This window comes from Arvicola amphibius, chromosome 8 (genome assembly GCF_903992535.2).
Source record: "Arvicola amphibius chromosome 8, mArvAmp1.2, whole genome shotgun sequence".
In the NCBI taxonomy this organism is placed as follows: domain Eukaryota; kingdom Metazoa; phylum Chordata; class Mammalia; order Rodentia; family Cricetidae; genus Arvicola; species Arvicola amphibius.
This window is the reverse complement of record NC_052054.1, coordinates 44,740,200-44,764,462: the sequence shown is the minus strand read 5'-3', so window position 1 is coordinate 44,764,462 and position 24,263 is coordinate 44,740,200. Positions and strand designations below refer to the sequence as shown.

The window sequence follows — 24,263 nt, the reverse complement described above, 5'->3', positions numbered from 1 at the left end:
GGTAGCTTTCATCTAAGCTGTGATTCCCTGAGCTCCCCATGAGGATATCGCCTACCTGCACTACCAAAATAGAGGAAGGAAAGACAGAAGAGGTGACTGTATAGTATGGCCACGGAGAGAGCCAGATTGCCTCATTTGGGGAATGAGAAAGTATAGAAAATGAATTCTACCTCAGCTTTTGCATTGAAACTGAATTGTGCTGTCCACTGAGAGAGCAGGTAAGCTGCAGAATGCTGGCACCAGGCTCGGGCTACTGAAGGGGAGAAGAGGCAAGCTTCAGCCAACAGAGTCAAGGGACATCAATGTTTACTGGAACTGTTTGTCCTGGTATCTTGGTCTCAGGAACTTGTAGTCACCAACTCGTGTTACTGAACTTATGAAAAGCAGAGAGATCACTTACAGCAAAAAGAAACATCAGCCTTGATGGTTTCTAAGGAGTCCAACCCTCCCTTTCCGTCTTCTTTTTCAGATAATGGAGGACACACAGAGTGGATAAAACTGTGGGGGTCAAGAAAACAAAACATGCCTTCAATATTCTCTCTCTCTCTCTCTCTCTCTCTCTCTCTCTCTCTCTCTCTCTCCCTCTCTCTCTCTCTCTCTCACACACACACACACTACACACACATACGCTATGCACACACATTATACATAAATACAAACATTGCATACATTAGACACACACTGGACACACATTACATATATAAGCATATGTTACACACATACACTATAAACATACACACTTTGCATACACATGCTGGACATGCTCATGCTACACACATACACACACTATATATATATACATACATACATACATACATACACACTATATATATACATACACTTTATACAAACATACTGGACACACTACATAACATATGCACATAATATACACTTACACATACACATACTGCATGCACACAACATACACAACATACACAGTATACACATACACATAACACACGCACACACATCCTCTGAGCTGACCTGCACTAATTCACAAGGGAATTATTTAACAACTCAAAATGTCCAAAGCCTTATAGAATTAGGTCAAAATGTTCCGAGTGGCAAATGGGGTTCTCTCCTGAGTATAGTTAGCAGCATCTACCGAAGGAAAAAAAAAATCTTTAATTATAAATGTCAGTGATTTGAGACATCTCAATAATGCAGCTACAGACTTCATATAGTCTTCAAATAATATGCCGTGAGGAGCTAGTATAAACTCCATTTAAGAGATTAGGGGAAAGACTCAGAGATGGTAGGCATGGCCAAATAGAATCAAAGAGTTAGCTTTTAGATCTGATCTACGTGACTCCGGGGACCATGCTCTCCCACCGTGTCCCTTAACATGTAAACAGAAATTAGAAAACTAGTCTTCGGATGCCATGTGAGAAGGAAGGACCTAATTATAGGATCCCTGTGTATTGTGTACAGTTGTGCTAAGATCCCCAGCAGGGACATTAGTCTGTGGTACTGTGTGAGGATAGTGGGGGAGGGGGCAGACGAGAAGGCAAGCTGAGTTTAGCAGTACGGGCACTTAGGAAACACATCCAAGAATATTGGCTGGAGACAAGGTAATGGGTCGCTGAGGTTTAGGAGGGGCTGGGGAGTGGAAGTTTTACAATCAAAGAACAAACAGAGTGAGAGTGAAGGAGTACACACTGCAAAGACTTGAACGAAGGCAAAAGAGAATTCCAACCTTTCAGAGGTGGAAACATTAATCCCTTAATAATCCCACTGAAGGTGTGTCCCTGATTTCCTTCAACAAAGACCTTGATGTCCCAGGGTAAGCAGAACAGTTGGCTGACAGCCTGCAGCTCCTGCCACGCTCAGGACGTGCCTCAGCTTCTGAGAGGAAGCTGTGAAATTTGGGGAAATGTCCAGCCTCACTGACCATGGAACATAGTGAAGGGCCCCACTCTTTCCAAAGGACAGTCCCAGTGATCAGTTTTTGCACTCCCTCTATTGGGTGACGCAAACCCTTTCCAGTCCTATGCAATCTGAGCCTTCGTTTCTCAGTTCTGCTTCCTGTCCCTGACATCGTCCACAGGTCGTAACCCATAACCCCTTTAGCCTTTTCATTCCTTACAGCATCTGCTTCCCGGAGTACCCAGTGTATACGGTCTGTGAAGAAGGAAAAGATAGAAAGGAAGTGGAGTTTTGTTTTTGTTGGATTTGGTTTTTGTTTTATTTGTTTGTTTGTTTGGTTTTGGTTTTTCGAGACAGGGTTTCTCTGTAGCTTTGGAGCCTGCCCTAGAACTAGCTCTTGTAGACCAGGCTGGCCTCGAACTCACAAAGATCCGCCTGCCTCTGCCTCCCGAGTGCTGTTGTTTTTGTTTGAAATACGTAAATACGGCTTCTAGAGAATGTGACAAAAATGTTTCTAGGGGTGCACAACATACCAAGTACTGTGGTTTGAGTGCGAACTTGCTCTGATAGGCTCATGTATTTGAGCACATGGTCTCTCGCTGGTGGTGAAGTTTGGAAGTGACAGATCAGTCAGGAGGTGGAACCTTGATGAAGGAAATGGGTTACTGAGGGCAGGCCTTAGAGTTCATGGGCTCTGCCTCACTTCCGGCTCAAGTTCTACTTCCTGTGACTCTGAGGCAGCAGTCTCAGTCTTCAGTGCCTTCCCCACCAAAATAGATTACATTCCCGCAAGAACTGTAAGCCAGATAAGCCTTACCTCCCTGTGGCTGTTAGTGTTGTTACCTTGACAAAATCGAATTGTGGAGATGTGAGATAGACCTGGAACATGCCTGGAGGGGATTATCCAATCGATGTGGAAGACACACATTCCTTAGGTGTGGAATCCTGGGCTGTATTTTAAGAGGTCAAAAAAAAAAAAAAAAAAAAGCAAGCCGAGCTCTAGCCTGCGTCTACTCATGGCCCCTTCTCCTGACTGCAGACATAGTACAATCAGCTGCTTCAAGCTCCCCCTCAGTTCCTCTCCATGAGGGGCTTGGAAGCCGGAACTAAACGAGCCGGAAGAAATCCCTTACTCCATTACATTGTTCCTGTTGTGTTTTATCACACCAACAGAAATATACTAAGATGCCCGCTTAGGTGGCTTCTTTTGGGGGTATTTGGTCACACCAAGAAGGGCTACAAGAGATGCAGCAGAGAGCAAGTGCAACACAGATGGAGACAGTGGAAGCAAAAAGAGTTCCTGGAATTTCCAACAGGATTAGGGGAACAGCAAGATTTAGAGGCTTCCAAACTCCACCTGGGTATAGGTAAACCCCTGGGAAGAAGGTTCTCCCTGCTTCTGACTGAAAGGGGCCTGGCAGACACTGACCCAGTTTTAAAAAGTTACTGCTATCCAAAGAGTGTATTATAAGCTTATAAATGTATTGAGCTCATTGATGCCAGCAAATTTTAATCAGTTAATTAAGAGCAAATAATTGGTTATTACTCAAATAGCAAAATCATTAAGACAGTTTTTATGATAAAAGAAATTACTTCCAAATAGCAGGAGAGGATTTAATTTAATATATTTTGTTAAGTTTGAAAGACAGGCATGTTGGCCCACCTCAGAAGTCCCTATGCTTCAGATCTTGAGACCAGAGGATTTCCACGAGTTTGAGGCAAGCCTGGGCTTCATAGTGAGTTCCAGCCATGGATAAGTTAAGAATGAAACCCTCTCTTAAAACAACATTATACACTTTACACACACACACACACACACACACACAAACTTTAGCAAGTTTTCAAAGAATTTTCAGATCATTATCTGTACAATGCAAGAGTTTCGGGATCTCTGGAATTGTAAAGAGAGCTGATATCTCAAGAACAAGCCCTAGAGGGCATGGAGTAACTCAAAAACTGGATCCTTATGCTGAGCTATTAGAGGATCTAGAATTTTTACAAGTGTAATAACAGACTCAGAAAAGCAAGTACAGATACAATGTTCAGGTTATGAGAAAAATAATTTATATTTTTTCCTAGATAGGTAGATAAAAACAGAATGATCATATAGAATACACTCATAATTATTCATCTGGTATGGTAGTTCGAATGTATTTGGCCCCATAAACTCAAAGGAAGTGGCACTACTAGGAGGTGTGACCTTTTAGGAGGAAGTGTGCTCATGTTGGAGGAGGCTGGCTGACACAAGCCTTTAATTCAGACCTTCAGGATGGAGGGCACACTTTTAATCTGGGCCTTATCTACTGTTGGAAGTGTGTCCCTGTGAGGGTGGACTTTGAGGTCTTTTTCTCAAGCTTCACTCAGTGTGACAGTCAGTCCACTTCCTGTTGCCTGCAAGATGTAGGACACCCTGCTGTTTCTTCAGGATGGTGCCTGCCTGCCTGCAGCCATGCTCCCTGCCATGATGGACTGAACCTCTGAACTGTGAGCTGCCATCACATTCTGCCACCACAATTAAATGTTCCCTTTAGACGAGCTGCTATGGCCATGGGGTCTCTTCACAGCAATAGTAAACCTAACTAAGACATCTGGCAATTCTTGAAGAGACGATAAATGGAGAAAAAGTTAAAACTAGAGACAAGTATGAAAGATGGCTACTTACTATTTCAGCTCTGTAACTTGTTTAACTGAAGATACCTCCCAGAAGGCGGTCCACTTTATATTACAGTTCTTATGGTCTCTTATATTATGGGTAATGGTCTTAATTACTTATTATCGATCAACGAGGTACTCACTGGGGAAGTCATTTAACCTGACATCAACTCAATCTGTGAAATCTGGTGTCTAAGTTTAAAAATAAGCAAACTTTTAAAGATCATTTTGAAGACAAACATGGCAGGACATGCCTGTAGCCCTAGCTCTTAGGAGGCTGAGGTAGGCCCTTTGCTTCATCCAGGAAACTCAAGACTAACTTGGACTGTGGAGTGGACTTTATTTCAAACATCCCAAACAAACAGTTTAAAGCATAATAATTATGTGACCAAAAAGATAGTTAGTGGGTAAAGGCATTTGCCACCAGGCCTGATGACCTGATTTCATCCCTGGAACCCACGTGGTGGAGAGAACTGACTTCCAGCGACTGTCCTTGGGCATGCACACACCCACACATATACAAATACACATAAATATTTCCCCCAAATAATTATCACAAAATAATGATGATTATAAATCTACAGTTTGGGCTTTCAGATTTTTGAGACAAGTTTGTACTACATAGCACAGACTGGCCTTAAATTCAAATCCTTTTTATCTCACCCTCTAGAGTATTAGGATTAAAGGGGCCATGTTACCCAGTTTAGCAGGGTTTATTTTTTAGCCTAGTAGAACTGATCTATAGATGAGTGTCACAAACCAAGAGCAGGCTTTTAAATGTTCAATGTACCTTGACTCATCAATTATAAAACTGCATAATGGAAATGAGAATAACCCCTGAATATCAAACATAATCCTCATCATAATGTTCACAGAGATTGGCTGAACTGAATAAACCATGAACAAAGAATGAAAAACTAATTCACGCTTACACTGTGGATGATAACACGAAAATTACAAATCTGTATATAAGGTATATAGTAATTCATCAAATAGTTCCCTAATTTGGACATTCTTAAAATCTTTGCATTGGTCTATCTCTGTATGGATAAGTAGGAAAGGTTTTCAAATAATAAATAGCGCACATGTGCCTTAAGAAAGTTGGGCAGGTTATTTTTGTTGTAATGATACCTGAAGGATACTGTCCTCAACTGAGCACCAAAGCCATGGTGATTAACATTTAATTCCCTAGTGTTACAAAGGTAGCCAGTCTCCTAAAATCCCGTCAGGAAGCAGCTATAGATTCACTGAGGGTCAGGTTATAGAGGTGACAGAAGTTGGAGTGTTTAATCGGCAAGGAGGAGGAAGGGCTGGAAAGGCAGACGGAGGGGGGTAGGGGGATTTGCCTACCAGTTGTCTAGATGTCACTGCTTTCTCTGCCGACCTTTGAAGGTCAGCCTGATTTTGGCCCAGAACCAAGATCTAAGTTTCAGATCATGGCAGGCTTACGAGGACAGTGTAGCCTGGAACATCTAATCCCACCCTGGCCTGCCCTAAAAAGGCCCTGAATTTGCTTCGCTCACAAGTCTGCTGCAATCCTCACTCCCTGGGGCTGTTTTGCAGAAAATTAAAGCATAGAAGAGCAATGCTACATTTGCCTCGGTTTTGATTTGGGGCTTTATCACATTAATTTTTCTTTTTAAAAAAAAAAAAAGACTTTTCGTCTTCCCACATACCAACTCTTAGAGCAGATGGCTTACAATGTCTCCTAGGAAATGAGCTGTATTCAACAGATGAGTGGTATATAGTCATACGTCCCTGACAGAGGCTGTGCTCCCCACTAAGTTTCTACTTGCTAATGGGATACCGGCACCAAGCGCTGTGCCCTGTTGCCACCTTCCTATCCAGGGCTTCTAGGTCTTCTTACAGTGGTTAGAGTGTATTGGCGTTCGTCTGCAAGTGAACTCACTGTTAGGTAAACCTTATCAGTGGTAAAGTGGCTTGGCTGGGGCAACTGCTACCACACCCTCCGGAAAAGGTGTCAGCTAAAGGAGACAGCATGGAGTTCAGATGCCTCGATTCCAGATCCGATGCTGGCAAAAGGCCAGGCCTGTAGTACAGCTCTGGGGAGTGACTGAGTGAACGGGCAGACTGCCAAGTGAGGGGCCAGCGGCATCATCTATAACGTTTGCATAGCACCCATAACTAAGCCTGCCATATAGGGAAACCCCAGGGGTGAGGATTCCAGGAAGTCAGATTACTCTCTTGGCGCAGAAAACTAACACTTGGAGTTTATGGGATTTATACTGAATATCATTTTAATTTTTTTAATTTAATTTTATTTTGTAAAATGTATTTTGATTATGGTTCTCCCCCCATTTCTCCAAGATCTCCATACCTAACCAAGCTCAAGTTCTCTCTCTCTCTCTCCTCTCTCTCTCTCTCTCTCTCTCTCTCTCTCTCTCTCTCTCTCTCTCTCTCTCCCCATGTCTCTGTGTGTGCATGAGCATGTGCATGTGAGTGGTCTTTTAAAACACTTTTCTACACTTTTCTTTTTATTTCAGTATAGCCTTTACCTAATCATGTGTCTTTAGCTCAGCCTTTCCCTGACTCCTGCGATGCTCTTGGCTTGTTTGGTCCCTTCAGAGGGCCCTTTTCCCTGGGTCATGTTGCAACTGTCGCTTACCTCACACCTTATTCCTCTATATCTGACTTTTATAAATATAATAAGGAAAGGTCCGAGTGTTAGAGGTAACAAAATATTCAAGTAAAAAATGCATATTGATAAGTTGAGTAAAATTAACATATAATGTCATCTTCTTTATTTCCAGAGTACTTTTTCATACCTTGAAAAGCAATAAAAAATGATGTCTTAGACTATATTTTATAAACACATTCTGACAAAGCCTATTATAACTTTTCTTTAAAAATTAAACCTTTTTAAATCATAAAATTTTAATCCTACTACACAAACTATTAATAAATATCAAGAATTATTATGAAGTAGTTTTAGTTAAAATACTTTAGCAAACTGAAACAAATTGCTTAAGATCTTTACTTTTTCATTAAAAATATTCAGGAAAAAAGTAATACCAGCACTATGAGATTCTAAATCTGACAGTACAAATATCATACATTATTAATGGCAAGACATTAGTGTTATACAGAAAATAAAATCTTTTAATATAGACAGTTCATGATAAAACAAAGAAGAAAAAGAATTACAGGTAAGGGAAAGAAGAGGTTGCTAAGCAATTAAGAGCACTTACTGCTCTTGCAGAGGACCTGAGTTCAGTTCCCAGCACCCACATTGTGTGGCTCACAAGTGCTTGTAAATCCAACTCCAGAGTGTCCAACACCCTCTTCTGGCAACTGCATTTGAGCAACTGCATTTGCATACCCACACAGACAACATACTTAAAAATTTTTTAAGAATTTTAATCAGAAAAAAAGGAATTACAGACGAGAAGATATTAGGGTCTATCTATAATAATTTTGTTTAAAAAATTACAAAACTGCCTCATTTGATGGGTCATGGTAGGACTGGTAAAGTTCCCAGTTGGTTGAGCTTCAACATATGAGAGCAAAAACTGAAGACCTGCGGTCAGCTCTTCTTCGCTCCAACAGAGATCACAGTAGTACCTGCTCAGACAGCCACCACACAAACCACATATGACCATGTCTGGTTCCATCTTCCTAAGAAGGACAAGGGGCAAGTAATGCCCATAGAAAAACTAAAGCAGCAACAGAACATGTTCTGTGCTGACCCCCACGCCAACGCTGTTTCATGCAATCTCCATTTCATCTTCACGACAACATGATAAACAAGCTGCCTTTATAGAGAAATCGGTTAGGACTTGGTCATCTAGTGTCTGGAGTTATCTGCTTTTCTCCATATCTTTTCCTGCATGGTTAAAGCAATTCATTTAAAAATTAAAGAAGACAAGCCGGGCGGTGGTGGCGCACGCCTTTAATCCCAGCACTCGGGAGGCAGAGGCAGGCGGATCTCTGTGAGTTCGAGGCCAACCTGGTCTACAAGAGCTAGTTCCAGGACAGGCTCCAAAGCTACAGAGAAACCCTGTCTCGAAAAACCAAAAAAAAAAAAAAAAAAAATTAAAGAAGACAATGCCATGCTATTTCATGTATAAGAAAACTGAGTAACTATGGTGTAGGCTGGAGGAACTGACATGCCCAGTACCTCAGGTGATATAAATTGCTCCAACTCTTGTGAGAAGCATTTTTGACAATATATGCCACTTCTGGCCATACAAACATTATATTCTGTGCTTCAGAATTTTCCTTCGAGGACACGATTCCTGAGAAAACAATACCAAAATATATTCAGCATAAACATACTGTAATACACATAAACCACACTGTTTAGATCGAAGGTGTCAACTGTAATAACAATCTAAAACTTTAGCTATAGATGAATCATCAGTGTTTTGCAGCCTTTAGGTTTTACAGCAATTTGAGTAAAGATAATGAAGTAGCATTAGTTGGAAAGATCAGCATATGAAATCAAATGACTGCTAGACTTAACTGAATGAAAAACCTGAGTGTAAGAAAGGCTATGGAAGAAACACTGCAGAATAATAAGTACACACTTTATATTAAAGCAATAAGATCAATATTTTCCTTTTGTCTCCCAGACCTTTGGCCATATTGATCTGTTATATTATTTTTATGATATAAATGTATTGCACAATATATTCCTAGGTTTTAGAATAGCAAGACACTGCTCAAAATAGACAGGAATGTCAGGGACATGGAGGGTGGGGCTTCCAAGACAGAGTGTAGAGGCCAGTGGAAAGTGTCATCCATCAGGCTGGCGTCATGAGGAATGCTTCCTGAATAGAAGCCATTAGTGGCTTCATCCAGAGAGCAGAGGGCATCATAAGAACTGGATCTAGAAGAGGGCCTGGGAAAGCAGGTGAGCACACTCCACAGTGGAAAGACATCGGACATGCTCAGGAACGCGTACTCCGTGGCGAGGAATGGCTTGTTCTCCGTTTTTAATCTCTGATGAAACTGTGATGACTTCAAGGTTTCCACCGTTAAATTAATCCCACAAAACAACTGCTTGAAGATTCATAGCAACATAATTATGAGCTGTGTTTCAGGCTCCAAATCTTTTGTCTAAAAATAATCACAATGACTGCATCTTGGGTAAACAAAGCCATTACCTATAAAACAATATACCTCTGGCTATATTGGCAGTCACTTACTGGAACATGGATCACTAGTTAAGTAAATGTGTGTTTTCAGAACACCTGCTTATCACTCTTATCATATGATGAATAAATCAACAGTTTAAGTCTGCAGGGCCTGAACATGATTCTTAAAAACTCTTTACTCTCACATGCACCTAGCAATACAGAGAAGGCACTCCTAGAAGCCAACACTGTTCTTCTGTAAGGAGTGTGGCTCCGTATGTTGGCATAAAGGACAGATAGGCCTATGGTGAGATGTGAGGCGGCAGATTGGGCCGTGGGATGCTCCACTGTCCCCACGTGGACCAGCTGCTCTTTCCCAGCTTCCTTGGGCTAGATAAATATTTCTTGAATAATGCATGACTCAACAGGATGAATGATGATAGCTGCCATTTATCAAATGATTGCTTTGTGCTTTACATCCATTAACTTTAATTGTCATGAGAATCCTGCCAAGTCTCTAACTCAAATGGCAGAGTGCTCAGGTTCTTCAGCTGACTCTCGTTCTTCAGCCTTTGATACTGGTGTAAAATATAACTTCTTGATTGCCATCTTGAGCACTGGCAAGGAATCGGTGGTTCACCTGCATCTCCATGGTTCTCGTCTTTGTTTTATATCGCATTTTCCTGTGCAAGCCAAATTCCCTATGTGTCCCTTGTAAGGAGCTAGCAAAGTCCTGAGTGAATGTATGCTGTTGATATTTCATGTCAAGAATCCCAAGACCATGGGGGCTTGAGAGATGGCTCAGAGGTTAAGAGAACTGACTGCTGATTCAGAGGTCCTGAGTTCAAATCTCAGCAACTACATGACGGCTCACACCCATCTATAATGAGATCTGGTACCCAGAATACTATATACATAATAAATAAATTTTTAAAAAAAAGAATGCCAAGGCTCAGTCCCATGAGAGTGGCAGTACCTTTCCTGAGTGAGGCTCAAGGGGATGATAAAGCGTTCCTTGGGGACTATGTGTGAATATTGACAGCATGTGCAGAGAATGTCCACCATAGCTTTCTCCCTCTGAATCTTCAGTGCCTGGAGACTGCTCCCCTACAGAGAGTGTAATTAGCTAAGCCTGCCTCCTCCTTCAGCTGTCTATAATAACACTGCCTCATTGTTGATCTGCGTGTAGTAACCTCACCTCCTTGCTCAATATGCAATAAAAGCAATTTTACTTGTAAAATTAAAATAAAGAAGTAATAAAAATTTAAAAACAAAGCAATAAAAATTCCAATAAAAGCAACAAAAGTATTTTTACTTGTTCAGCTTTTGGTCATAACCATGCTGAACTGCAGTGGTGCTGTGGCTTCTCCTCCATCAGAGTGAACACAGCCCACCTGACCTCAGGTCCTTTGCACTGCATCCATGCATCTGGCATCTCTTCATTCCTCTGTGGCCCCTAGTAGGGTCCTGGGACTCAGCGCGTGGAAGGGCACAGTAATCCCTTTCCCAGCCCCGTGTCTACTTTCTCTATAGGCGCATCACAGCGCCTACTGTTCATAAGACAACCAAGTGCCATTGGGTACACTGGGTAACACCTACTTAATTTTGGAGAAGATAAGGATGGCCTATTCTGGTGCCAAGTAACAAACAACTTAATATTAGACATCTCCAGCTCTAGGGTGGTCAAACCCACCCGCTTCCTTCCTCCCCCCTTCCCTTGCACACTGAGGATGGATAAAACCCAGGACTTCACACATGCTAAGCACACACTCCACCCGGCCACACCATAATCAGTTTTTGAAGTGAAGGCGTTGTCCCTGCCTTGCCCAGGCTGTTCTGAAATCCCCAGGCTCAGGGATCCTCCCTCCTGCCCTAGCCTCCCTAAGTAGCAGGGTGACAGGCTCACTTGAGAGCACTGCCTTCAAGACTCTTATTTATTATACAAAACACCATATCCTCTACCTAGCGTTTCCCCTTCATACTCAAAGTGTACTCATCCAGGCATTTCCCTACGTTTAAGATGTGGAGACATCAGAAGACTACCGTCTGCAGTAGCTTAAATACCATCCTGTTTCTCTGCCGCGTCGTTATCTTCATCTTACACAAGACCAAACAAGTTCAGTGAAATTAGAGATGAAGGGCTGAGCTTGAATTAAAAGCCTGTTTTGCTTAACTCGAAAACGTAGGTTCTTTCCGCTACACCCAGATGAGCGCATGAGAGCCAGTACTTATTGACTGCAGCATGCCGGTCTCTGAGAGATTTAGCCTGAATTCATTAAATATTCACACGGGGGAGTATCCATTTTCTAGACACTGATATAGCAGCTCAGAACTGCAGAGCAAATGGGGGAAGGTCGGGATGAGAGTCCAAGTGGGCGGTCTCTCAGGTTCTCATCAGGAGTGGTCCTCTGCCAGCCTCTGGCCAGGGCACTCTCGAGTCCTTTCTGGGTTAGAAGTGAGGACAGCTGCTTGGTGACAGTGCAGCCTGCATCCTGAAAACAGCCCTAGTGTGTTTTGGAAACTCCTGCTTTCTAAAAGCCCTCCGAATGCTGGCTTCATTCTGTTGACAAACTGGATTACAAACGCGGTAATGGCTGCTTTCAAAAGCAATCGTGAAATTCGGTCTTCCCTCATTTAATGAGTTGACAGAAAATCACTTGCTTCATTTGTTCTGTCAGTCATTCGTCAGCTTGTCTTCTGAGCATCGGGTACTGTTAGGCCCTGAGCAAAGACGAATCGTATGAGCTGATCGTGCATGGCTCTGAAGTTTGTAGGAACTTGGCAGTGCAGAGCATGCGCAATCATACTCACTAATTGGTTGTTCTCTTGCTATTTGAAGCTACAGAGAGTCACAGTTTACATCGTTGTATGGGGAGAAGGAATGAGAATTATCCTTTTGAGAGAGCAAACAGTTATATCTCCAGCAGTAGCAAAATTCTGATCTGAGAAGTGGGTAAGCTAAGCCTGGGTGAAAGTCTCTGACGGGATCTGTCTGATCTGAGGAGACTTGCAGCCGGGAAGTGTGTGGAGTTCTCCATGCTTGTTTGTGAAGGGGCCTGACCCTGTATCCTAGGCTGTGGTGGGTCTGACTATGCAAGTTAGGCTGTTCTGGAACGGTGGCATCCTCCTGCCTTGACCTTCTGGGTGAGGATGGGACACGGACCATACCTCTTATTTCCCTCGGAAGACTAGAAAAGGAAGACTCTCGTTAAGATTTAAACTACCATATGAAAAGGAAGAGGTATCTAGTCTTTGTTGAGGCCATTAAGTTGCTTCCTCGTGGTCAAAAAAAAAAAAAAAAAAGAAAAAAAAAAGTTCAACTCCCGGCCCTTGATGGAGATCTAATATTTTTAAAGACAAAGCGCTATGTCTTACTGTCTCCTCCACTTAATTTAACCCATCCTGTCAATCAACTAGTCAGAACTCCAGTTCCATCTGGTTCACCTAAAGGCATATCCAGGCAAGGGGAGAACTAATTACCCCTTCAATGAAATAATATACTCCCCCCCCCCCAGAAACCCCTCTATCAGGACAGTAGCCTACAGAACATCCATTTTGGCAGCATCATTAACTTTATCTACTTTTGCTCAGCTAGGGCTTTTATAACTCAGAAAATACAATTTTTTCCTTTTTTATTCTTTTGGATGTGGGCCAAATCCCTAAGCATGTTTGTTTGGACATTCTGGGCTTTCTCACGTAGTCTCTAAAGCTCTCCTTGTCCCCGTCTCCTTCCACGACAGAGCTAACCTCCACTGTTGAACCTGCTTGCTTTCTTGAAAGCATGACTTTCTCCTCTTCCACTTAAACCTCCTTCTCTTCCCATCAGATGCCAAAACTTACAGCCTGCCTATCTTGTTACTGTCCTCTGCAACACTAGTAAAACTGTCCCTTGTCATCCTTCTGTGTCTATTTTTAAGTTATTTTATAAACAAGACTAAGAGCCCAAAAAGGGAACCCCAAGGTTTCCTGCTAACACTGATGCATGGCCCATTCCTGACTCAGGCTAGGGTCTTTGAGAAAAACATTATGACCATGAGGCAGAACATGGCACTGAGTCACCGTTGCCTGACGGCATGATTCCTTAACAATATAAAACCTGCCATAAGCATTCTCCATCCACAGTTCTGACTTCCAATTTGATTTTGCAAGTGCCCATGTCCGTCGGGGCCAGATGTCCTCGGTAAATGGCAATTAGCAATATTTGTGCAGGAATACACCTCACTGAGAATGAATGCCTAGACATTTTTGTACAGAACTGAGTCTTTATGTAGAGTTAAGTCTCTAGCAGGAACTGTGTTGGTGGCTTACAAACTATCTTAGGGCATCATTTGTGCCCATTTTTTTTGAACATTTTTTTTGTCTGACTTATGTTTGTTTTATTTTATTTTTTGAGAATGAACATTTTTAGCTGTATATGGAAGCTGTGTATTGGGACTATCTTATTTACATATTGAACTTCAGCCATCCAATTTCCTTTAGGAACGAGAGAGAGAGCTCAAGAACAAGATCATGAACACTTCTGCAACGTGGGTCTGTTTCTCTATTGACAAAAGGTAAAGGTCCAGAGAGCTTTGTAAAAACATGGTAAAGGTAAATCTTCAACCTAGGTTACTTCTCCAGCCCTGCCCACCACCTGCTGTGAGTCTGGGGGAGACACAGCAGTTGCTTGGAAATAGGAAGAGACAGAAAAAACAGTGACTGGCCCACCACCATATATTCAATGCTGCCTTTTCTAATTTGACCCTCAAAATAAACTGCTGAATTTGTTCGAGTAAGCATCCTCCAAGCCCCAGCTTAAATAACTTTTCCAGAAGGCAAAATATTCTCAATAAATATTGCATTCCTCAAGGAAATTATATTGGTAGATAAGAAATAAATAAGTAAATAATTTAATCTTCTCCCTTTTAAGAACCTGGGCTCTGTTCGTTATATCATGTCTTATCTGAGCTGGTTAGTAAGAAATACATAAGTCCTGTGGGGAGAGGAGACTAGCAATGTCCCTAAGTAGAACAGCTCCTCAAATTGACAGACACAAACAATTTAGATGCCGACCTTAGGCCTGAAATCTCTGGGAAGCTTTAAAATTATTACAAGGGGACCCACAAGCACACTTATCTGTACCCTGAATTAGGGGGTTTGCGCTGGTTTGTATACCCAGTCTTAAAATGATTGTATTTGTTGTTGTTGTTGTTGTTCAGTAAAGTCTGGCTTTATAAGCATTCCTGAGTCATGAGTATGTGTTTTGCCATATGTATTTCCTCAGTAAACTCCTACCACCAGTTTTAGTATGTAGAGATCTGTGAATTTTTGTTGTTAAAAACTAGATCACAGTTGGAAATTGGGGACCATCTGTTTGAGGCTGAAATAAAGAGAACTCAGCAATACAAGGATAGGAAATAATTATTTTAACACCTATTTTACACCAGTCCCTGTTTTTCTATTTTAAGGCTGTATATCTAATCAATGCCTTTTGTTTCTCATGTTGGTTGGTCACTAGTTATCTGGCTTCTGATGTGTAGGCAGATCATCAGTTCTCAGAAAAACTATCCTGTTGCTGTCACACAGCCCTGCAGCCCTCCAAGATGATGTCATCCCCAGGAGTCAAGTTTCTAGCCAGAGGGAGCTGATTTACTGAAGTAAATAAACTCGAAGGAAAACCATGAAATGTTAAAGAGACATTCCAATTTACACAGCGTATGAGTAACAGATAACCTCAGCTACAAACTGTCTCTTAAAAATATAATATCCGGTTAAACCGACCTCGGGGATGGAAACAGTAAAGAACATAGAGAAAAGCTGTGAGCAATATCATCATCTAGGAACAGAGGTGTGGACAGCCTCTCTGTCTGCCCCAAAGGAACAGCTGTTCCCGTCTCTCAAAGCAAACCATGCCCAGCGTGTCTCAGCTTCCCGCCTGCTTACCAGCTCAGATCTGCTTTTGAGGAGTAAGCCAGACACACAGCCGCTGGTGATTACAGTGACTTCAAACACAGAATCAGCTCCAACCGGCCCTGCTCGAGACCTGCTTTCCGTCTCTGGCAATCTTGTACTGTTGTCCACCTCGCCACCCCCAGCCCTTCCTTACATTTGATTCTTTGTTAGATGAAACCTGGGGACAATTGGAGAGCAATCTGGGAAAGAAACCCAATGTCTCCTTCCAGAACTATTACCTATTTTAAAATAACAACCCAGGATCTATAAATATTTTCATTAGAAATCCCTCCCCTGGCTCAGCAGCAGTCACTATGAAAAAAACGTTTTTTTCCAAATCAGGATTTCAAGTCTCCTGATGGTGAATTACCAAAGGGCTTTCTTTATACCTGCAACTGACCCAAGCTTTGACTTCTGGAGGCAGGCCGTACTCACCACCAACACCAAACTCACAATTCCACGTAGAGTTGCGGTTTGGCAAGAGACTGCAGGGAAGAATGTTATAGTTACATCATTTGTCTCAGTGCAATAAAGCTGTGCACAGACGTAACCTCAGCCCAGTCCCCTCACCCCTCTGGGCCACACCCAGTTCTCATCCATAAAAATGAAAAAAATTATACAAGGACCATTAAGTTTCCTGACGCATCCAGCTTCACCCGTGTTAGAAGTACAGCCATGTGCGTTCTAACAGTGTTTCGGCTGATGTAGTACCCGAAACATGTCCTGTAAAATGAGAATGGATAGAACAGTTCTTAGGACCGATGACATTGTGCTTGTCACAGTCTCGTAAGCCATCACGTCACTCGTGTTCGTGGCGATATTGGTATAAACAAAACCGCGACACTGATAACTGGAAAAGCCTAACATGAACAGTCATGCATGGCACATACTACCTGATCATGAACAACTGTCTCCTAGCTCATCTTATTACGATATCAAATGCTTTATCGTTGTCTCAGAACATGTGCCTCCTACTTACATATATTTTTTTTTAACTTTGCTTAATGTTACTCCTATGTGAGTGTACACAGAAAGGGGTTGAATATATGGGAGGGGTTGAAGGTAGAAAAGGGAAAGGAGGAAATGGTGTAATTGTATTTTAATTTCAAAAAAATTTAAAAATTCAAAGTTCACTTAAACCATCTGCCATGTTACCCCACCAGCAGCCTTGGATATCTTGTCTACTATGTGCCTTCATTGCATCAAGACGCTACCTTGAGTGACATGCCTGTCTCCTCAGGGTCTGTGTAGGCTTGTGCACTCCACAGGGTTCACACGTGATAAAAGGGCCTATTGGGGAATTCTTGGAATGTAGCCTTTGTTACTCACTAAGCCACACATAGCTGGACTAAGTGGAAAATTAAAGGGAAAGAGAAGAACGATGGAACTGTGGATACAGCCATTGGATACTTTGCCATCCCTTGTCCCCTCTGCTGTAGCGCCTCACATCTGTCAGGAGGCTTGGCGGTGCCTTCCATCCAAGTTGACAGAGAGTATCTCCCCACCTATTGCTTGTCAGGCTTGACCACCTGGCTTGCATGCAGCAAACTGAAGTCATATGTGATACAAGCAGAGGGGTTGTTTGTTTTTATGTCTTTAGGCAAGAGTTCACTCTGTAGTCTGGGTTGCCCTGGAACTCAGTGTGTAGCCCAGGCTGGCCTCAAACTCACACAGATTCTTGTGCTTCATTCTTCTGAATGCTGGAATTACAGTTGTGGGCTACCATGCCCTGCAGAAGAGGCTTCTGCTTTAGTAATCTACTGACTAGCCCGATTCAGAGATGAGGAGAGAAAATAGAGAGCTGATCAAAACTTTGAAATAGCTGGGCGGTGGTGGCGCACGCCTTTAATCCCAGCACTCGGGAGGCAGAGGCAGGCGGATCTCTGAGTTCAAGGCCAGCCTGGTCTACAAGAGCTAGTTCCAGGACAGGCTCTAGAAACCACAGGGAAACCCTGTCTCGAAAAACCAAAAAAAAAAAAAAAAAAAAAAAAAAAAAAACTTTGAAATAAACCTATTTGTGCTGTTATGCTTCTAAAATGGGGGCAGGCTTGTTACTCGGTACAGTTAGAACAGAAACCGGGCGGGACAATGAACTCCCCGTGCTCCCTTTTGCTTGCATTCTATCCAATACTATGCTGACCTCAACATTTCTCAAGGTTATTGAGCCGCCGTGTTGGAACCACCTAAATGGTTTAGGTGGTCTGTGGAAATAAACTAATTGGTCAGAAGAATGTTCTTTTTTGGCACCACCAACTGGACTATTATTGCTGGTGCTGAGAATGCCACACAACCAGGAATAAGTTTAGTAAACTTTCTTATGAAAAGAGCCATGTGCCTGGAGCTAGCCTGCACTGCGCAACAATTCATGAGATCGTACCGCACTTGGCTGCAAAGACAGTTGCTGTTGTATTTTCCTATGAGGTCTTTGTATCTGCCTATTAGGGATATTTCTCGCTGGGTTCAGTAATCTGGGGATGGGGTACTTTTGTCCAGAGCAACTGAGTGGTTCACATCTTCTAAACACTGTCTAACTGGGGTATGCCTCTCAAAAGGGCTTTGAAAACCCAGAGTGAAGTGTTGGGTGCTAACAAGCAAGCACACTCAGGTTACCTTGCAAGGTGTATTTTATTTACAAACTTCCCCCGGCTTCATTTGACTGTATTCATTTTGTCTTTCCCTATTTTCCTTGTTTTGTTTCTACTGTTGTCTTTGAGGGATGGGGCGGGGAGAACTGAGACAGGCTCTCATTCTGCAGCCCAGGCTGGCCTAGAAATCACTATGTAGCTCAGACTGGGCTCAAGTTTGTGGCCAATCCTCTTGCCTCAACATCGCAAATGTGGGGATTTCAGGCATGAATCACCATACCTGGTTCATAAAATTATTATTATAAGTATTCACTTCAATCTTTCCAGCAACAGACTTTAGACTACAAAAAATTCTGCTTGGTAAAAAGAAAAAAAATCCCATTTCAATTAGTATAATGAAGACAAAAGTACAATTTCATAGCTCGTATGCCCATTCCTAATCAAAAAGTATGTAAGGATGGAGGCTGTATTTCTTCATACTGTTTGAAAAGTAAATTTTCTAAAAATGGTGACACATGCCTTTAATCTCAGTACTTGGCAGACAGAGGCAGGCAAGTCTCTGAGTTTGTAGGCCAGCCTGATCTACATAGTGAGTTCCAGGGCAGCCAGAACTATATAGTGAGACCCTGTCTCAAAAAAGACAAACAACAGTGAAAAATTAAAGCTTTTTCTTAACCAAAATTAGATACATTTTTCTTTTAATTATTCAAGTAAAGTTTTTAAAGAAGATTTATTGTTTTAAATATTATTATTTTAAAGAATATTACCAGGTGCTTGGCTACACCATTGTAAGTTGCAATGGCCAAGATAAAAATGAGAGGTAAGGTATTTTGTAATGTTCAGGAGCTCCTGTGTGTGTGAGGAGCTTCTCAATTATGAAAGACTTGGTTATTGAAGTTGTAATTGAGATTTATTGAGAGTGAGGGAAGGTGAGGCAATGAATGGGAGGCAGAGCATAGTCTGGGAGTGGGAAGAAAGCTCGCAAGTAAAGCTTGATCTTCCCCTGTCCCTCTGCATTACAACCCTTGTGATTTGGTGGGGAAATATCCCCCAGACGTTCATATGTTTGAAAACATGGTCCCCAGATGATGGCACTGTTTTGAAAGCTTGTGGAACTTTCAGGAGGTGGAGCCTTGCTAGAGGAAGAGGGTCATCCAGGGTGGGTATGGTGATGTTACAGCCTGGCCCCACTTCCTGTTCTCTCTCTCTGATTCCTGTCTGGGGGCACAGTGTGACCATTACTGTCATGCTCCTGTCACCAGACCCTCCTTGCCCATGAGAGAATTTATCCCTTCAAACTATAGGCCAGAATGAACCCCTCCCTCCTTCCGCTGCTTCCTGCCATGTACTTCGTCAGGAAAATGAGAAGGCAGCTAGTGCAGTAGTCAATGATGGAGTTTCTCTTGTTTCAAAAACTGACATACTGGCTAGTTCGTTTTTGTTTTTTTGTCAACTTGTCACAAGCTAGAGTCATCCGAGAGGAGGGAGCCTCAGTTGAGAAAATGCCTCTGAAAGATCTGGCTGTGGGCAAGCCTGTAAGGCATTTTCTTGGTGATTGATGGGGAGGGCCCATCCCATTGTGAGTGGGGCCATCCCTGGGTAGGTCTTAGGTTCTGTAGGAAAGCTGGATGAGCAAGCCATGGGGAGCAAGCCAGTAAGCAGCACTCGTCCCTGGCCTCTCCATCAAATCCTGCCTCTGAGATCCTTCCCCGTCTGAGTTCCTGTCCTGACTTCCTTCAGTGATGAACTGTGATGTGGAACTTTAAGCCAAACAAACCCTTTCCTCCCCAGCTTGATTTTGTTCACAGTGTTTCATCATAGCAGTGATAACCGAACTAGGACAGCCATTCAGTGTTCATCATATACACAGACCCCAATTTTTAATTCAGTAATTCGCTCACACTAGCACTGCTTATGCATCTTTGTTGTGAACATACACATTTCAAATCCCATGGCTAAATACTCAGAAGGAAAATTGCTTCTATCATATAGAAATTCTGTTTTGAGTAACTTTCAGACCATTTTCCGTGTTTGCAGTACTAGTTTACGGTCCCACCAATGGCATTCAGGGTTCCCTTTGACATGATTTGTCATTTTATGAGTCACCTAACAGGTGTAAGATGATAGCTCCTGTGGTTTGAATTTGTACTTCCCCCACAACTAGAGATGTGAGCATTTTTCTTCATGAGTCGAGATCATTGATCAATTGTGTGCTTTCAGCTTTTTCTTTTTTTTCTTTTTTCTTTCAACGTACAAGAGTATGCCTCCACTCCTAGTAAGCATGCTTTTATTTTAGAAGCATGTCTTTATGCTGGCTTGAGATTTTTTTTTGATAAGAAGATTGTGGGGTCTCTTTGTTTCATGGCTTATTGAAGGAGAACATTAAGCCATAATCCAGGAAGTCTGGATTCCCTCACCAGGCATGGCCTTTTGACAAATTAGTCTCTCTGAGCCCCAAGTACCTCATCTAATTAGAAAGAAAGTAGGAAACCTTGATGAGATATGGGCCTAAAAAGAGGTAACGTGGAAGGGAAAAAAGCTACACGGGGGATAATAAGGTCTTTTTTTTTCCTAACAGAGCTAACATTAGGTACCTAGTATTACAAATAATACTACAAATAATTGAAGGTAGTTTCTTGTTTCACTCTGATGGGGAGTCAGGAAATGGCTGGGTTAGTGGCTTGGAGGTCTGGCCTTTGTGAGACCCACCAATCTCATTACCACCAACGTGATAAACTACCGTATGCTTACCGATCATTCACACACCTGTAGCGTTGACGGTCTTCCTGATATACATGTGTGTTTTTGTCCATCCGCCAGGCATTACCTAAATTGAGTTGACTCCAGATGAGAACTCACTCTAGTCACTGATGACTCCGCTTCTCCTCCAGTTCACTGTCTTGACTAGTGACCCCAAAATTTATTCTCTGTGCCAAGTGATAGACTTAGGAGACATAGATGATTTCTACCATGCCAACCAATTATCTACTTAACCAATATTGCCTATAAATACATTCATTTATTGATCTGTCTTTCTCTACTTCCTGTCATCATATTCACTTAGATTCAAAACATCCCTCCAGTCATTTGTGGGTGTGTTTGCATGTGTGTAGGTACGCACGCATCCACGGGTCTGTGGAGGCCAGAGGCCAGCCTCAGGGTTATTCTTCAGGAATACTATTCCTTTTATGGTTTTTTGTTTTGTTTTGTTTTTTTCAAGACAGGGATTCTCTGTATTTCCCTGGCTGTCCTATAACTAGCTGTGTAGACCAGGCTGGCCTGAACGCACAGAGATCCACCTGCCTCTGCCTCATAAGTGCTGGGATTAAAGGTGTAAAGTATGCACCACCACCGCCTGGGATGCTATTCCCTGTTTATTTTTTTATTTTTGCCAGGGTCTTTGACTGGCCTGAGTTGGCTAGGCTGGCTGCAATAAACCCCAGGTACCATCCTGCCTCTGACTTCTCAGCACTAAGATTACAGGCATGTGCCAGTACACGTGACATTTTCACGTGGGATCCAGGGGTCAAACGAATTCTCAATTCTCGTACTTCTAGGCAAGAACCTTACTGGCTGAACCACCTTCTTAGATTCCTAGAGTACAGCTTTTTTTGCATTTATTATTAACATGCCAACACAAGAAGGGCAAGAGACAATTTGAGGCAGGTGGTTTGTTCCTCCCACCATGCCAATTCTGGAGATTGAACCCAGACTTTATAGCAAGCATCCTTAACCACTGAGCCATCTCACCTGTCTGAAACATTTTTTGCTCAGATTATTATAACAACCCCCTAATTGATCTCCCTGTCTTCCATTTTGTACCCTTACACACATCATCAGGTTACTTCCCTGCTAAAAGCCATCCCTGGCTTGAGCGCAAACTCGAAGTTACATGGACCAGCACTTGCTCAAAGATTCTTCAGAAAACAACTCCCTAAACTGCGGTATTTGTTAAGAGTGTTCCCTGTGGCCAGTAGCACGAGTGGATAGAGGAAGCATCGGTGGGCAGAGAGAAAAGCCACACTGTGGCCTGGACAGTTGGACCACATGGAGCATTTGTCTGAAAGAAGAAATTAAGATCATGGCGACACTACGCTCTGCAAGCGTCTTCTAGGACCACGCCCAGAAGCTGCAAAAAAGAGTCCTTCATTTCAGAAAATGGGGCAGCACCTCAGAAGATCCCTACTCACCAACCTCCAGCGTATGCACGCCCTTTGTGTTTCCTGAAGCCTCTGCCATTATTTGATCACATTAATGTTGGGGGATATCCAATCACACTGTGAACCCCGAGTTTGTGTTTGCATTAATTAAATAAAATTAACCTTGGGTCAGGAGGCTGAGTTTGCAACTAGTTAACAGTAAGTCATCACAGAGAATCAGAGGGCATCTGGAAGTGACAGAGATGTACCGGAAGTAATAGGGAGGGATTTGGAGTAGCGAGGCTTTTTGTTTGTTTGCAGAAGAGAAGGTTATCTAGGTGCTTCTCAGCCTCTCTGAACTAGCATGTTTTCACCCCAATCTTTGAATCACGAGTTTTATTTATAAATAAAATGACAGAGATTTGGGTAAAGTTACTTTAGCAACAGCGACAGAGCTAGTCCCTGTGGGAACCGAATTCCCATTAGGCTGTGGCCTGAGCGGCCAGGCTGCTGCTTGAGAAGCAGGCTTTGACTTTGGAGTGGCAATCGCTGGCTGAAATGGCAGGAGGTTAAAGCCACAGTGCAGAAGTTAAAAAATGACACTTTAGTTTATACTTTATTTAATTAAAAACATTTTTTTGGAAACAACGTTTTGCTATGTATCCAAAGTCCTACGAGAACACACGGTGCAGCTCAGGCTGGCCTCAAACTTGTGGCTATCCTCCCGCCTCAGTCTCCCAAGGACTGGGATTACAAGCATGTACCACCATCCACCCACAACACTTTCCTATCTCCTATTCCTCTGTAATCCTCATTAGACTCAACATTGTGCAGCAAATACTGCAGCCTCATCAACGGTTGACGAACAGTGAATGCGGTTACTTCCAGTCATCCAGACAGCTTATGGAAAGAACCATTGCGTGTGTGAAATCTTTCTTCTGATTCCTTTGTTTCTGCAAACAACTTGCAGGTCCCTGAGTTTCCAAAGATGCTTCTGAAGTCATGTGTTGTATCACTCATTCTTGGACCTGAGATGTTTATTTGACAGTTCATCAAATCTGTGCCTACTCTTGGGTCAGCCCAGGGCTGGAGACGTTGCTCAGTGATTTAGAGAGCCTGCTGCTCCCGCAGGAGGCTCAAGTTTGGTCCCAGCACTCACGTTAGGTAGTTCACGTTATGTATGACTCCACCCCCATGGGATCTGATCCTCTAGGCTTCACAGGCACTCACACACACATGCTCACATGCTCACATGCGCGCGCGCGCGCGCACACACACACACACACACACACGGAGAGGCATGCACACTTACACATAAATAAAAATAAAGTTAAATCTTAGGGCCAAGAGTCAGCTCATTTGTCACCCATAGGAACTTTTTGCCATGCATAGCCCCAATTTCCATTCTCTATGTTTCCACACAATTTACTCTTTACCAACTGCCAAATCCTATTATTATTAATTCACATATCATCTGATCTCTTCTAGGGGTTCAGGTATGAACTCTGAGCCCAGATACACTTTTGCCTTTTGAGCAGAGTGACCAGACACAGTAAAGAAAGAAAAAATGGGTAAAAAAATTAAACATGATTAAAGTCAGACTCTAGCCATGTTAGCTAGGAAGTAGTCATTGCAAGAATGGACTGAGAAGGGAATTATGTGAGAGAAATTATTAGGTTATGCATGAGGTATGTAACTGGAATTCCTTACTCCTACATTTGACCTTAGCCAGACGACCCAAAAGAGACTAGGGTTCCCTAGATGGTTGTCTGCTTGTGTAAGGTCAAGGGAAGAAGGGTAGTGTCAACATAGTGTTGCTTCACTAAACATGTCTCCGTGACATTGTGTCTCAACTTACATCTTAGTCCAAGTCTTCATGAGCGTGTCAGAGTAAATGCCTCTGGTGGCCTAGAGACGACCTACGTGCAATGAGCCCACAGGAAGCTGAGTCCACTAGAGAAACATTCTGTTTTCACTCCACTCACGTGGTCCCC

The 24,263-nt window shown here is 42.6% G+C and overlaps 1 long non-coding RNA gene across 1 annotated transcript; it reads left to right on the top strand.

Annotated features, from left to right (window-relative positions):
• Positions 1-22,533, top strand: LOC119821319. Its single transcript, XR_005286601.1, has 3 exons — positions 1-218; positions 14,094-14,167; positions 21,971-22,533. It is a non-coding gene; the product is annotated as an uncharacterized LOC119821319 (long non-coding RNA).
• The last annotated feature ends 1,730 nt before the right edge of the window (positions 22,534-24,263 follow it).